This window comes from Lygodium microphyllum, chromosome 10 (assembly GCF_053477565.2).
Source record: "Lygodium microphyllum isolate KBCC chromosome 10, Lygodium_microphyllum_v1.1.10, whole genome shotgun sequence".
Taxonomy (NCBI): Eukaryota; Viridiplantae; Streptophyta; class Polypodiopsida; order Schizaeales; family Lygodiaceae; genus Lygodium; species Lygodium microphyllum.
Window position 1 is genome coordinate 141,378,458 of NC_141144.1, and position 13,390 is coordinate 141,391,847.

The following is a 13,390-nucleotide window of genomic DNA, read 5'->3' on the forward strand; positions in this document are numbered from 1 at the left end:
CAGGCCATTATGCATAGCTGAATGACAGAGGCGATGAGATTAACCATCAATGGACAAGGAAAGAATTTGCAAAAGAGAAACATTGGCGCAATCAACCATTGCTTCCCTTGATATGCCTTATAATTGATGCATCTCTCCAAAGCAGCCACTAAATGCTGCAGAAACCACTTAATCTCCAAAAAATTTATTGATGAGGACGCAGCACTTTTCATTGACTCATTTTCTAAAATATCAATGTATAAATGATGATAAATTTGTTAAAAAGGAGTAACAAAATCCCTAAGATGATAATTTCATCAGAAAGGAGTGCAAAAAACCCTGAGAGCCTGAGCACACTATGCTGTTAAGGATGGACGATAAGCCATTAAAAATAGCCTTAAGCTAGCTAAAATTAAGCCACAAATTAATTCCATTTAAGTGGCTAAATTATTTGGGCTCTCATACAGCCCCAAAAAAGAGTTACAATTGATATTAAATTGTTTCCCCAAAAAGTTAATTCTCAGTAGGACAACTACCTCAAAAATTCTGTAAGAGGGGATCATGTGCAGGCCAATTCTCATCCCCACTTTCATTACCAGATTACCATTGCCATCATCACTCTCCCTGTCATTAGCCTTCCTTGCCCACTCAGCCTGGTGTCTATGTTCATTATCCATCTAACAAACAGTCCCTGGAGTGGAGATGACCACTACTGCTGACCTGGTGTTCACCCTTGCCACCACAACCGCTATGCCTTCATATAAATTCTCCTACAGCTGCATTTTCTGCCCTAGCACATAAAACTGCTGCCAAGACTGACTGTGCTGCTAGTTGCTTGTAAGACAGTGGACACTTAAGTCCTAAGTGCACAACTCAATAAAAGGTAAGAGAATCCAAAGACGGAATTATCATCACTAGGTGTGTACAAGTATTGTCTGAGTGCAACGAACACGGAAGTGTATGGACAAGACTGAAAGACAATGAAAACAAGAGAAGAGGGAGAGAGAAAAGAGAACAACGCAAAATTCTGCAGTCAATGAATGCTGAAATGAAGAAGGCAGAGACACAAAGAAGCTGTCAAAGTATCTCCTTGAGCCAATCTCTCTCTCCACCATCTGAATGACAAGTGAAGTGGACATCCAGGCTGCCAGCTATAAATAGCAAGAAATATGGCCATAAAATAATCAGGGCGGCCAGCCAAAACTGGCCAACTGGCTGCAATCAATGCCCAAAATAGCAATCAGCTGTCGTACTGCCGCATGCATCAAAACTGTCCAACCTACCCAATAAAAGGTGTCCACACCTGGTGACTGCTGAAAATGCCCAAAACTGACAGGAAATGCATAACTGTACCTGAGAGAAGTAGCCTAACAATGCCAAACCAGGGGATGACTTAAGTTTCTCTCACCCCCTCTCTGATCCTAGACATAGCATAAGGCTCACGGATCTAGATTGTTGTTGTAGAACAACCTGAGGGAGCGCCTTTGTAAACAAATCTGCCAAGTTGTCCTCTATCTTACATTATTCCACATCAATAGTCTCATCCAAGAATTTCTCTTGAATGACATGGTACTATATCTCAATTTGTTTTGACCAGGCATGAAACACAAGGTCCCCTGCCAAAGCAATGCAACTTTGATTGTCGCAATGAAGTGCCATAGGACCTATCTGTGGGCGGCCAAGCTCTCCTAGTAACCTCTGAAGCCACACTGTCTCACATGTGGTAGAAGACACCGCTCTATACTCCGCCTCTATAGAAGAAAGGGCAACTATGAGCTGCCTCTTGCTACTCCACAAGATAACACCGGTGCCCAAAGTAAAGCAATATCCTGCCGTTGACCTCCATTGGTCAACATCTACAGCCCAATTTGAATCCATCCAGCTTGAAATAACCAAAGTTGAATCGCCAATACCTACTGGATAAAAGATCGGATGTCCCCCTCAAGAACTACAAAATCCTCATAGCAGCCTTCCAATGAACCACCTTGGGTTCACTCCTCATGAACCTTGCAAGCAAACCTACAAGAAAGCACAAATCAACCCGAGTGTGAAGGAGCCATATTAACAACCCAATCAATCCACCGTTGGTAAATTTACATGGGCCATAGCCTTTCAGTTTGGATCCATAGGAGTAGAAATGGCCTTACATCCCTCCATCTTAAACTTAGTCAAAAGCTCCTACACATATAGCAGTTGGGAGATGAAAATCCCCCTTAGAGTCTACCAAATCTCATCACCTAAAAGAAATGGAGAAGGCACATGTCCGTCATCTCAAACACCTTGTGTAGTCTCTCCTTTGTCTACGTGATCTTCTAGGCATGGTCACCTATCCGTCATCTCGAACACCTCGTGTAGTGTCTCCTTTATCTACATGACCTTCTAGGCATGGTCACCTATCAAGATGAGATCATCCACATGAAGCACGAAACATGTGACCTCCAATTGAGGTGTGGACATACAACTAAGGATTGGAAGAGGAATGCCAATACCCTAACTTCCCTTGGATAAACAAATCTATCTTCTTGTGCCAAGCATATGAACCCTATTTGAGACCATAAAGGGCCTCCTTCAACCTATACACATGTCCATTGGAGGAGGAAAAACCAAAAGGCTATCAAACATAGATCTCCTCCTTCAAATCTCCATTAAGGAAGGCAGACTTTATATCGAGCTAATCAACTAGTCATCTCCTATGGCTGATTAAGGCAAGAACGGCCCTAATAGGCCATCTCAACTGTAGGTGCAAAGGTATCATGGAAATCCACCCCTAGCCACTGTGTGAAGCCTTTGGTAACAAGCCATGCCTTATACTTATGTAGAGTGCCTTCACTATGATAGTTGGTTTTAAAGATCCATTGACTTCAATCACCTTCCAATGAGCAGGCCCAAGTACAAGATCCAAAGTGTCATTCCACTCAATTGTATCCAACTCCTACTCCATGGCCTTCTTCCAATGTTATGATTGTAAAGTCTCCTTCGTGGAGGTGGGCTCCCTATCCTGCATGGCACAAGTCATCAAACAATAGTTAGTACAAAAAAGCTCAATGGAATATGCCTCCTTTCCTTGAGAACACCGCGGGCCATCCTATGACTGTCACTCCTCAAGGACACTCTCAATCTCTGAATTACGGAGTGTATCACGTGCCCAACGAGAAGGAGGCCGATACTCCCCTCGCTACTCTACCTCTGCCGAAGTCTCTAGAATGTCCGTCGGTGTCAACTAAATAGGAAAATCTAATGGCGAAGCAATCTCCTCCTCTATTGGGGGTGGAGCCTCAATTGGTAGGAACTCAAAAGGCACTAGAGCAGGTTCCCAACTGTCACCTAGATATCCAAGGATGGAATGCTCAACACCCCCCTCTATAGCTGGAAACTCCACGAATCGAACATCTTGACTTTGTTGAGAAACCCTTCACCCTTCACTTGCAGTTTGCATTTTTTGCATTTCTGCATTTTGCGTTTAGGGTTTGCAACCCCAAAAAGGGGTGCCATCCTAGACAGACTATGCCTATTTATAGGCCATTCTCTCATTCATTCCTTACGGCTGATTCATTAAGTCGGTCACCTCTTCTCTCCAGCCTCTCCACTACCCTCACACCCCTTCAGAAGGACATTGCGGTTCGTGGTTCATGGCTGTCTTCATCATCTTCCTTGTGCTACAGCACCCTTGTTCCCTTGTATCACATTTACTCCATGATTCGGAACTTCATCATTCCATTCATCAGAGTTTCTTCTCTCTTCTCTTCTCTTCTCCATGTTTGCCGAGTTCACTCCGTGTTCCTCCCCGCAAACCCTACTGCCTCGCTGGTACGTCATCTTTTGACATGGTATCAGAGCTGGACCTCCTCACCTAGCAACGAAGATCCTCCACTCCAGTGAAGGCAAAGATCGGTGGCAGATTCGGCATCCACTTCTCTTCTTCTTCTGCTGCATCAAAATCTCGTTTTTGCAGATTTCAGGTATTTCAGCTTGCTGCCCACACCCCAAACACGGAGGATATTGTGGTCCAAGCTGGCCATTGCTGTTGTAATATTCCGCGTTAGAGAAATGATTGGGTTTTATGGAAAAAAAAAAATTATTCCCCCCTTATCCCTCCAGCCGACTGACGAGCTAGAGGGGGAGGGGAATAGAAGGAGCTATAAGCTCCTTGGTGGAGCCTTATGGAGGGAGGGGGACCATGCGTGATGACACGCCGGAAGGAAAGATCCCCCTCCCCTCCACTATTTAAACGAGGGGGAGGGGCCGCTGTAAAAACAGGGCTGAGCCGTGTGAGAAGAGAGCTACAGAGGGTGCAGGCTGAGAGGATACTCTGCCATCGAGAGGGAAAGAGTGGAGATGTTGCTGCTGTGTGGTCGTGAGGGAGAGAAAGGAGGAGCCACCCTGCACAAACGCTGCCGTTGAAGAGAGGAGGAGAGGAAAATCACCGTACCGCTCCACTGGCCGAGAGGGAGGAGGAAAGTCGCCACTACCAATCATCACGCCGACATCTGCCCTCCACCACATCGCCATCTACTATCGCAGTCCGCCCCAGTCCGTTTAGCACGCCGCCGTTGATTCGTTATTTCCTTCCTCCCATGTGGCCCCCAGAAGCTTTAGACCCTTAATAAGCCCCCCTTCATGTGGCCTATTTAAGCCTTTATATTACATCTTTCCCCCCCATAAATTGCCCTTGTAGGCTCTTGTTCATGTGGGTGCGATAAAGCCCTTTTCCCCCCCAAAAAAGTTTGACCTTAAAGGTCCTTGTTATCCCCGTGTTTTTTTTAAAACCCCCCCTAAGGACCCCCTTAGGCCCCCTTTCCCATAGCCTTTAAGGCTACCCTTTTTTAGCTCCTGGAATTTCCCCCCTAAGGGCCCCCCTTAGCCCTTTTTCCTCCCCCCCTCAAATTTCCCCCTTGGACCCCTTAGGCCCTTTCTCACCCCCTCAAAATCTTTTACCTTAAAAGCCCTTATTCTTTCCCCCGTATCTCAAATCCCCCTAAGGGCCCCCTTAGCCCTTTTTTTTCCCCATGCAAAATACCCTTGGGGCTTTGTTTTTGTTTTCCCCCTCTCGTAAAAGGAAAGAGAGTGTTGAGGGTCTTTTTAACACCTCCTTTTCCCACTCAAAAACCCTCGTAAGGGATTCCACACTTTTATTTTATTCCTTGTTTGTGCGAGTTTTACAAGGCCATTAAGCCCCTCCTATGGCTTTAATGGGTCTTATCCGCAAAAGATTGTGAATCACCCCCTTCCGAATTCCCTACTTCAAGGAAGAAGCCTTCTAAAACTACTTTCGACGGATGGTGCAAGTTATTACAAAAGGAAGCCATGGTGGAATTTCAAAAGGAATTGTAAAGCTACTTCCACGACGGAAAGACGACATCTACGATGTCGCCTAAGAAAGTCCAAGGTGTAGCTACGGGAGGGTCATCTCCCAGTATCCATGTGGATATCTCACCCCAAAACCAGGTTTTTTTTCTCTTGGCTTTAATTCGGTTTTAAGTCGATCATGCAAAGGAAAAATGTTAAGGATAGGATATATTTGTTCGAGTTATTTGTAACGAAGGAATTTAGCTTAGGAATGACGATGTATAGAACTTAGCTTTCTTCAAATTGCATCAAGCATTATAAAATTACAAGCAAGATTAACCATTTACTATAGTAATATATTCCTAAAGTGTAGAAATTATATCTTGCACCATTAGTCTTATTCCTTTCGCAACGATTCATGGTAAATGGCTAAATTCAAGAAAGGTTTCTTTCGATGCTCAAATTACTAGGGAGTTATCTTTGCTAGTTACACATCTTAGCAAGGAAATTGTTGTTATTTGGCATGAGTTCATCTTTAAAGAAAACGGAAGTTAAATGTTAGGAATTAACAAGTATAAAAATTAGATATACGAAGTCATTTTGAAAGAAAATGTAATGGGGGATTGTTGGATGACACTCTATTAACACTTTTCCCTTGCTATTTGAGGACTTGGGACTAATAAATTGTGTATACACCAATTTCTCAGCTAGGCCTTTTTTTTTTCCCAAGGAGTATTGTCGCTCTTTGTATCACCTTGGCATTATGCTATATGCCAAATTAAACTGTATTGATTGGGAAAGTAAATTGTCACAAGGATAGTAAAACCATGACAAGACGATTAATATTACCTTCCAAAAGTTAACTAAACCAATCTAAACATAGAAACATTCATACCCTAAACACTTGACTACTTTCCTTACCATAGGGACAATAAATTCATAAAGATAAGAAACTAGGGTTTGTCCCTAAGGTTCTTAAAAGAAGAAACCCTAGGCCTGATATACGTCAGCTTAAAGAATCTAAACAGATTATTCCATCGCAGGACTTGCGCAACATGTATGAAATCATTTAGTCTTGTGATTGATTCACAAGGAGAAAGGGGAAAAACCCTCATCAAGGACGGCAGATCCTTACACAAGTTATCTTGCAAAAAGACGTATTTTTGGATATCCTTCTAAATAAGGAAAGTTGTAAACTGGAAACTAGCATATCTAAAGCACTTTAGGGTTAACCAAGTTGAGTATGCCCTAACACCGGAATGTAAAAGGATCTTGCCAATTTACAAGACACCTTGGGAACGAGTGCTGATACACTCAAAAAGGAAAGAACACTTCCTTAGCAGTTTGCCATACAACTCGGTTGATTAACGGAAATGTTTGTGCTTGCTAGAGATTTTAGAGCTCTGTTTGAAATATAAATTACAAATTAAATGAGTACCTATACTTCAGGTTAAAGGCCTGAAGGGAGAGGCAGCTTCAGTTACCCCCGACTGCCTGCCTGACCCTAACCAAGGGGGTTGTTGACCGCGCCGGGAACATGGACTGAACCCGCCGCGAGAGGTCTCTCCGTTAAGCTCTACTTGGAGTAGGAGGATGCTTGGGTGCCAGGGGGGGCTCTGGCCGTAAATCCCTCGCCTTCCGGGTCCTGCACAAGAGGCTAACGTAACTCGAGATTGGATCTCAAGGCCCGCATATTAGTTGACGGGGCGGAAGCTTGGAGGAGTGATCCCTGGAGATTACTGGTTAGCCTTCGGGCAGATTATGGACAAGCCTACGGGCGGAACTCCTTGTATTTCAAAGATAAAATGATGAAATGTTAAAATCACTTGCTTGATGTTGTTTTTCTATGTCACGTGATAAGATTACGTGAAGGAATCAGTGCTTAACAAGGTTAATTAAAGAAGCTGATTGTTATATATCAAATTAATGTGTTAGATAATTACATAACTAAATCAAATCGAGGAAAGTGCGAAGGATGGGCCATGGGTCCGTCCTACGGTTGGGTGGTCCCGGTTAGCCGGGAACTTTTCTCAAAAATCTCGAAGAACAGCGAAATGATCATCATCATCAAAACGAATAACGAAAACGATGACCTAAAGTTACGTCTTACCCGATTTACGCTGTTTTAGGGGAACGGAATGGAACTATGCCTTATGGCAGAGAGGTTGAGCTTTGCATCCCTCTCGTTTCCCATTCTCCTTGAACCAAGTGCAGCATGAATCCCCTTCGGACCTGGCGTTTCTGCGTAAAGTAGTTCGCTCGGGTCTGACGCTAGTTGCTGTTAGCTGATGACCCATCAGGAAAACCCTAATTCCGGTCGATCCTAAGTGGGAACGGCCAGGATACTTCCGCTACGTGGCAGACGCGGAAAGACCTAGATCGCGAAACCCGTGACATTCCACGGGAGTGCCGGGCGGAGCTTTCTAGACATCCTTTCCGATGGACTGCTAAGACGTGTCTTGGATGATACTTGGGGACACGTTACAGCTGTCTACAACAGTCTGGCGCCTGTTTCCAACCTATCACACACTGTTCGGAGCTGATTTCAGTATATTGACTGCAGCTGCTGTTTTTCCCTACGTTTTTAGTCTTTCTCTCACTTGTTGCCTACGTTTTTAGTCTTTCTCTCACCTACTGTCTACATTTTTAGTATTTCTCTCCTACAGGCTGTTTTTCCTGCGTTTTTAGTCTTTCTTTCACCTGCTGCCTATGTTTTTAGTCTTTCTCTCTGCTGCCTACGTTTTTAGTCTTTCTCTCTCCTCACCTGCGTTTTTCTACTGGTTGCAACCTCTTACTGTTGGTCACATCCTCCTCCCCCTACAGCTCACTTCCAGCCCTTCCACTACCCTCCTACCCCTTGAGACAGACATTGCGGCTTGTGCTTCACACTCCCTTACACCCCTTGTGGCAAACATTGCGGTTCATAGTTCATGGTGGCTGACCTTTTCCTTCTTCAACAAGGCACACTAGTATCCATGGCTTCTTTACCAACAGATGTCCAGACTACTGGGTGCTCCTACTGTGGCATCACCGAACACACCACCGATGCTTGCTGACTTCGACCTTTGCTCCCCACCCCCCCGGAGTATAAGCGTCTTCCACCAGGCACTCCTTGTGCCACCTCTCCTTTCTAGGACACAGAGATCATTCTACATCGGCTATCAGAGTACTATGCTCAAGGCAATAAGATGCATCCGATGCGCACTAAGTCCTTTCAAGCACATGGAGGATCAATTGGCACTACGACCTCCTGGAGATCGTCGCAATGCCAGCGGCAGCAGTCTTCTCCCACTTATTTTCAAGTACAGTGGCTTCCACGACCTACAGATCTGTTGTCCGCTCCATCGAGAGAGAGTGATTGTTTAATACCATCTCCTCGTCAATCCGCTCCTTCGAGAGACAGTGACTGCTCAACTCCTTCCTCTTCTTTGGCTACCCAGTCCACTCCACTGAGAGACAGCAATTGTTGCCCACCTCTTGCTCATTCTGAGCCCCACCCTTCGCCACCCTTGACTACTCAAGTTCGAGAGGCTACCTCTAGGAGCTCTTCGGCACCCCAGATACCTTCTTCGGCCCGACTGGTAGCACTTCCTTCGTCATCAGACATTTCAGAGTCCGTGATCCATGAGTTTTTAACTTTTTGGATTCTCTATCTACTTCAGAGGGGGATTCAGAGAGGCATGTTACTTCTTTGCCCTCAAAGGGGGTATCTACTTCTTCTTCAACTTTAGCAGGGGGCCCTCCACCTCCCACCTCAGAGGGGGAACCCACTCCATATGCAGTTCTTCACCCATCCTCTACTTTCTTGGGGTGGCTGTCTTCGACCAGTCATCTCTTCTACCGATACCCAGGATCTTCAGGTACCACCTCAATCAGGACCTCGGAGGTTCAGCCGCGACTTGGTGACGAGACCTTCATATTCCTTCCAACATGGATACACGGAGCTAGTGGCTTCTCTCCCGAGGTTGAGTTTCAAGTTCTCCAGTTCACTCTCTCTATTGTTCTTTACTGCCAGTTCCCTTTCCGGTGGAAATCTTGGATCTTAGGGATCCTCTTCTCTTCTTGCCTTGGTCACTTGGTTAGCACGGAGCCACCTCCCAAGATCGAGTAGGGGCATATCCTTATGGTTCTCGGCACTACACAAAGTCCGGCACTCCTCCTATGCATTGCATGTTTTCATCATCTTTGTACTAGGGCACTTAGACAAGTGAACAATTTTCCCACAAGGGACACTCTCCAAGTGGCACCTACTACATGAGCATTCTTCAGCATGTAGCATTGCATCTCCACCTCACTCTTCTCTAGTTCCCCTTTTTGGGCTTGAGAGAGGGTGTTGAGAAACCCTTCACCTGCAGTTTGCATTTTTTGCGTTTCTGCGTTTTGCGTTTAGGTTTTGTATTTAGGATTTGCAGCCCCAAAAAGGGGCACCATCCTAGACTAACTATACCTATTTATAGGCCATTCTCTCATTCATTCCTTACAGCTGATTCATTCAGTCCGTCACCTCTTCTCTTCGGCCTTTCCACTACCCTCACACCCCTTCAAGAGAACATTGCGGTTCGTGGTTCGTGGCTGTCTTCATCATTTTCCTTGTGCTACGGCACCCTTGTTCCCTTGTATCACATTGACTCCATGATTCGGAACTTCATCATTCCATTCATCAAAGTTTCTTCTCTCTTCTCTTCTATTCTCTTCTCCATGTTCCGAGTTCACTCCGTGTTCCTCCCCGCAAACCCTATTGTCTCGCTGGTACGTCATCTTTTAACAAACTCATGTATACCTCCCGTGAAAAGGAATCATAAAGTCCATATCCTTGGAACTGCAAACTATATCCGATGAACACCTACCTTTTGAAAGCCGGCTCAAACTTGTCCCTCTTCTTCTTCAAGATATAAACATAAGCATCACACCCGAACACCCTAAAATAAGAGACATTGAACTTTTGACCAAAGTAAGCCACAAAAGGTGTCATACCAACCACGGTTTAAGGATGTGGATAGCAATGGCCACTACTTCAGCCATAGACACTAAGGTGTTTACCAATGCTCCATCATTGTTTGTGCCATCTCAAACACATTGTGATTCTTCTGCTCCAATATGCCATTCTCCTAAGGTGTATTCATGTTGGAAAACCCCTATTAAATGCCACGATATACGTAAAAACGAGTTAGTGCCCATGGGAGACAAACTCCTCTCCCTTGTCTGAATGCAGGGTCTTGAGTTTCTTGCCAAACATGTTCCCCTCAAAGATCAATCAATCCTTAAAATGTGAGAATGCTTCTAACTTCAACTCCAAGAAGTACATCCATGTCATCCTACTAAAATTATCAACAATTAGCATAAAATACAAACTTCCCTTAATGTATTCTGTTCTCATTGGTCCATATAAGTTCTTCGAAACAAGCTCCAAGGGCTGGTTAGCCTTTCATGAAGCCTTGTTGGAAATAGCATCTCTATGTTGCTTGCCACAAATGCAAGATACACATGGCAGGTGGCTCGCCCCAATCTCTGGCAATCCACACACAAGCTGACCATGAGCTGGCTTCCAAAGGTACTCATAGTTAAGGTGGCCAAACAGAGCACGCCATAGCTTAGTCTGAGTTGAGAAGAAAGAAGAAGAGAAAAAAAGACAAATGAAAACCACATTTTGTACTCCATTCTCTCACTTACACAAATAACCTGTCGAGACACTCCATCAAGATATCAAAAGGATTCCTTACCAAACTCAATTGTAAGACCAAGAGTACAAATCTTGCTCACTTAAAGTAAATGATATCCTAAACCTGGCACATAGAGTATCTCTGATGTGTGGACACCACCTTCCCATCTGAAATCAGCTATATATCACCTTTGCCTTTGATTAAGACTGAAGAGTTGTCACCTATGAGAATTTGCTTGTGCATCAAACACATACAAACAATACCATCTAAAGAAGAAGTCGTGCAGCGAAAAGCACCACTATCCACAATCCACTCACGAGTGATAAAATTCAGATACTAATTAGCACATTAACAGCTACTAATTACCATATAGGAAATTGCTAACTAGCAATCAAACAGTTGCTAACTAGCACAAACAACTACTAATAGACACCTACTAATTAACATACAAATGTTAATTAGCATGCAAGTCAACATATAGAAAACTATGCTAACTAGCATATAATGCTTATTAGTATATAGGTTACTATAAATAGCACTGCTAACTAGTATACAAGAGACTATTAATTAGCACAGAGTAGCTTTAAATGGAAGCATAATTGACATGAGATACTAATGACATGATAGTAGGTATCTCAATAAAGATATTTCACTTTAGATATCCTACTTTACGCATGGATATGATTGGTCAATAGTACGCCTACTTTTCAGCCCTTATTTTTTCTCAACTACTGAACTTCCTAGAATAGTGCAAACTTTCAAGGCCAATAACTTCAAATCCAACCATTAACTTTTGCGGATGTAAAAAGAGAAAATGTTCCTAAGATCACTCTCACTGTTGAGATTAAGAAGATTCTCATTCTATGCTGAATTATAGGTGCTTCAATCTTAGCTACCTACTTCCTCTATATTTCAAGGATAGAATCCAACCATTGAATCGAGTTGGCATCTTCTACAAAGTTGTTCCCCCTACCCATGATATACCCTTGACCGATGGGATCACCAAGATCTTACTCCAACTAAGACTGAATCAATATTTACTAATCTGCAATTTTTACGCAAAAAAGCAATCTGTCAAATTCACTACTATATATATTGAGCTAGTCTCAACACATTGTATGAGAGACTATATGTGAAAGACACAAAGTGATGAAGTGTGAGCAGACCTAATTCATATTTCTTATCATTGTACTTCTCATATTCAATCAATACATTATCTCTTTGAGTGTGTTCAATCACTTCTATTGTTGCTACATCATTTGCCTCCGTCGTTGTGTACTTGATTATGAGTTCATTCTAATCAATTGTCTATGCCATCTACTTATCTACTTTGGACTGCATGAGTTGAAAGGTTGGACACCTCATGCACACAATTTTATCTACGAGAGTATGGAGCCAACATCATTGCATCAGTGGTCGTCAAAGGAATATCCTCTATCACCTCCAAATGGAGGAAGGTGGCCGATGAAGGAGTAGCCATCACTCCCAATCCCTTTGTAGTCTTCTCCTTCTTGGTGTCCGTCTTGTCCTTGTCAAGGCAATCCTTCCAATGACCGGTCTTGCCACAGATGTGGCAAGTAGACTCCTTGGTTTTGTCGTGTTTGGACCTCTCGTCATCCTCCTTGTTATTCTTTCCCTTTTGTTGGGAAGATTGACTAGTCAAAGCCTCCGACTTAGGAGCATTTTGACCTTTGAGTTTCTCCGCTTAGTCCAAGACTATCGGAACCAACTTCTCCCAATTAAGAGTCTCAATTTGTCCTACAACAATCAAGGCAAAACAAAATGCACTGAATCCGAGCAGTAACTGTGAAAGAAGAGTTATCGCCATGTCCTCCGAGGTAATCACCTTCCCTACATTCTAGACCTACATCTGCAATTGCCAAAGCTTATTGACATGCTCCCACATAGAAAAATACTTGTTGGAACTCAAAGTTTGTATCTAAACCTCTAGAGACACCTGCTTCATCATGGTCATCCAATTGTACATTTGGTCTAACTCCTGCCACATCTCCCAAGCCATCGTCAAGTACTCGATGTAGAGCTCAAGGGCAAAAGAGAAAAAGAAAAGAATGGATACAAGCATTCAATTTGTCCCAATGTACCTGTCCCTTCATGAACTCCGCTTTCTCATCGGCAAAAAGATTGGAGGTATCACAAGTTATAGGACGATGTATAGCCTCGAACATGAGCTCCGCAAATCATAGGACTCCAACGTAGCAAGCATCATTACAGACCAAATGTGGTAATTCTCCCCATCAAGCTTCTAATATGGAGGAAGAGCTAGTAACATGGGGACCTTACAGTCCATAATAGCCTAAAAATCCACGTCAAGTTTAGTAGACATTAAACACAATACTGATGCTTACTAGGACTTCCTCTACTTGTCCTCAATGAGTATCAACCACCAGAGGCAATGAAAACTCAAAACTTGCTCCAAAAGGCTAAAAATGCAGCCTTTTCTCCTT

General features: G+C 43.7%; 1 protein-coding gene across 1 annotated transcript in view; it reads right to left on the bottom strand.

Annotated features, from left to right (window-relative positions):
• Nucleotides 1-13,390, bottom strand: part of LOC148030637 (uncharacterized) — a 62,370-nt gene that overhangs the window by 4,903 nt on the left and 44,077 nt on the right. The window lies entirely within an intron of this gene.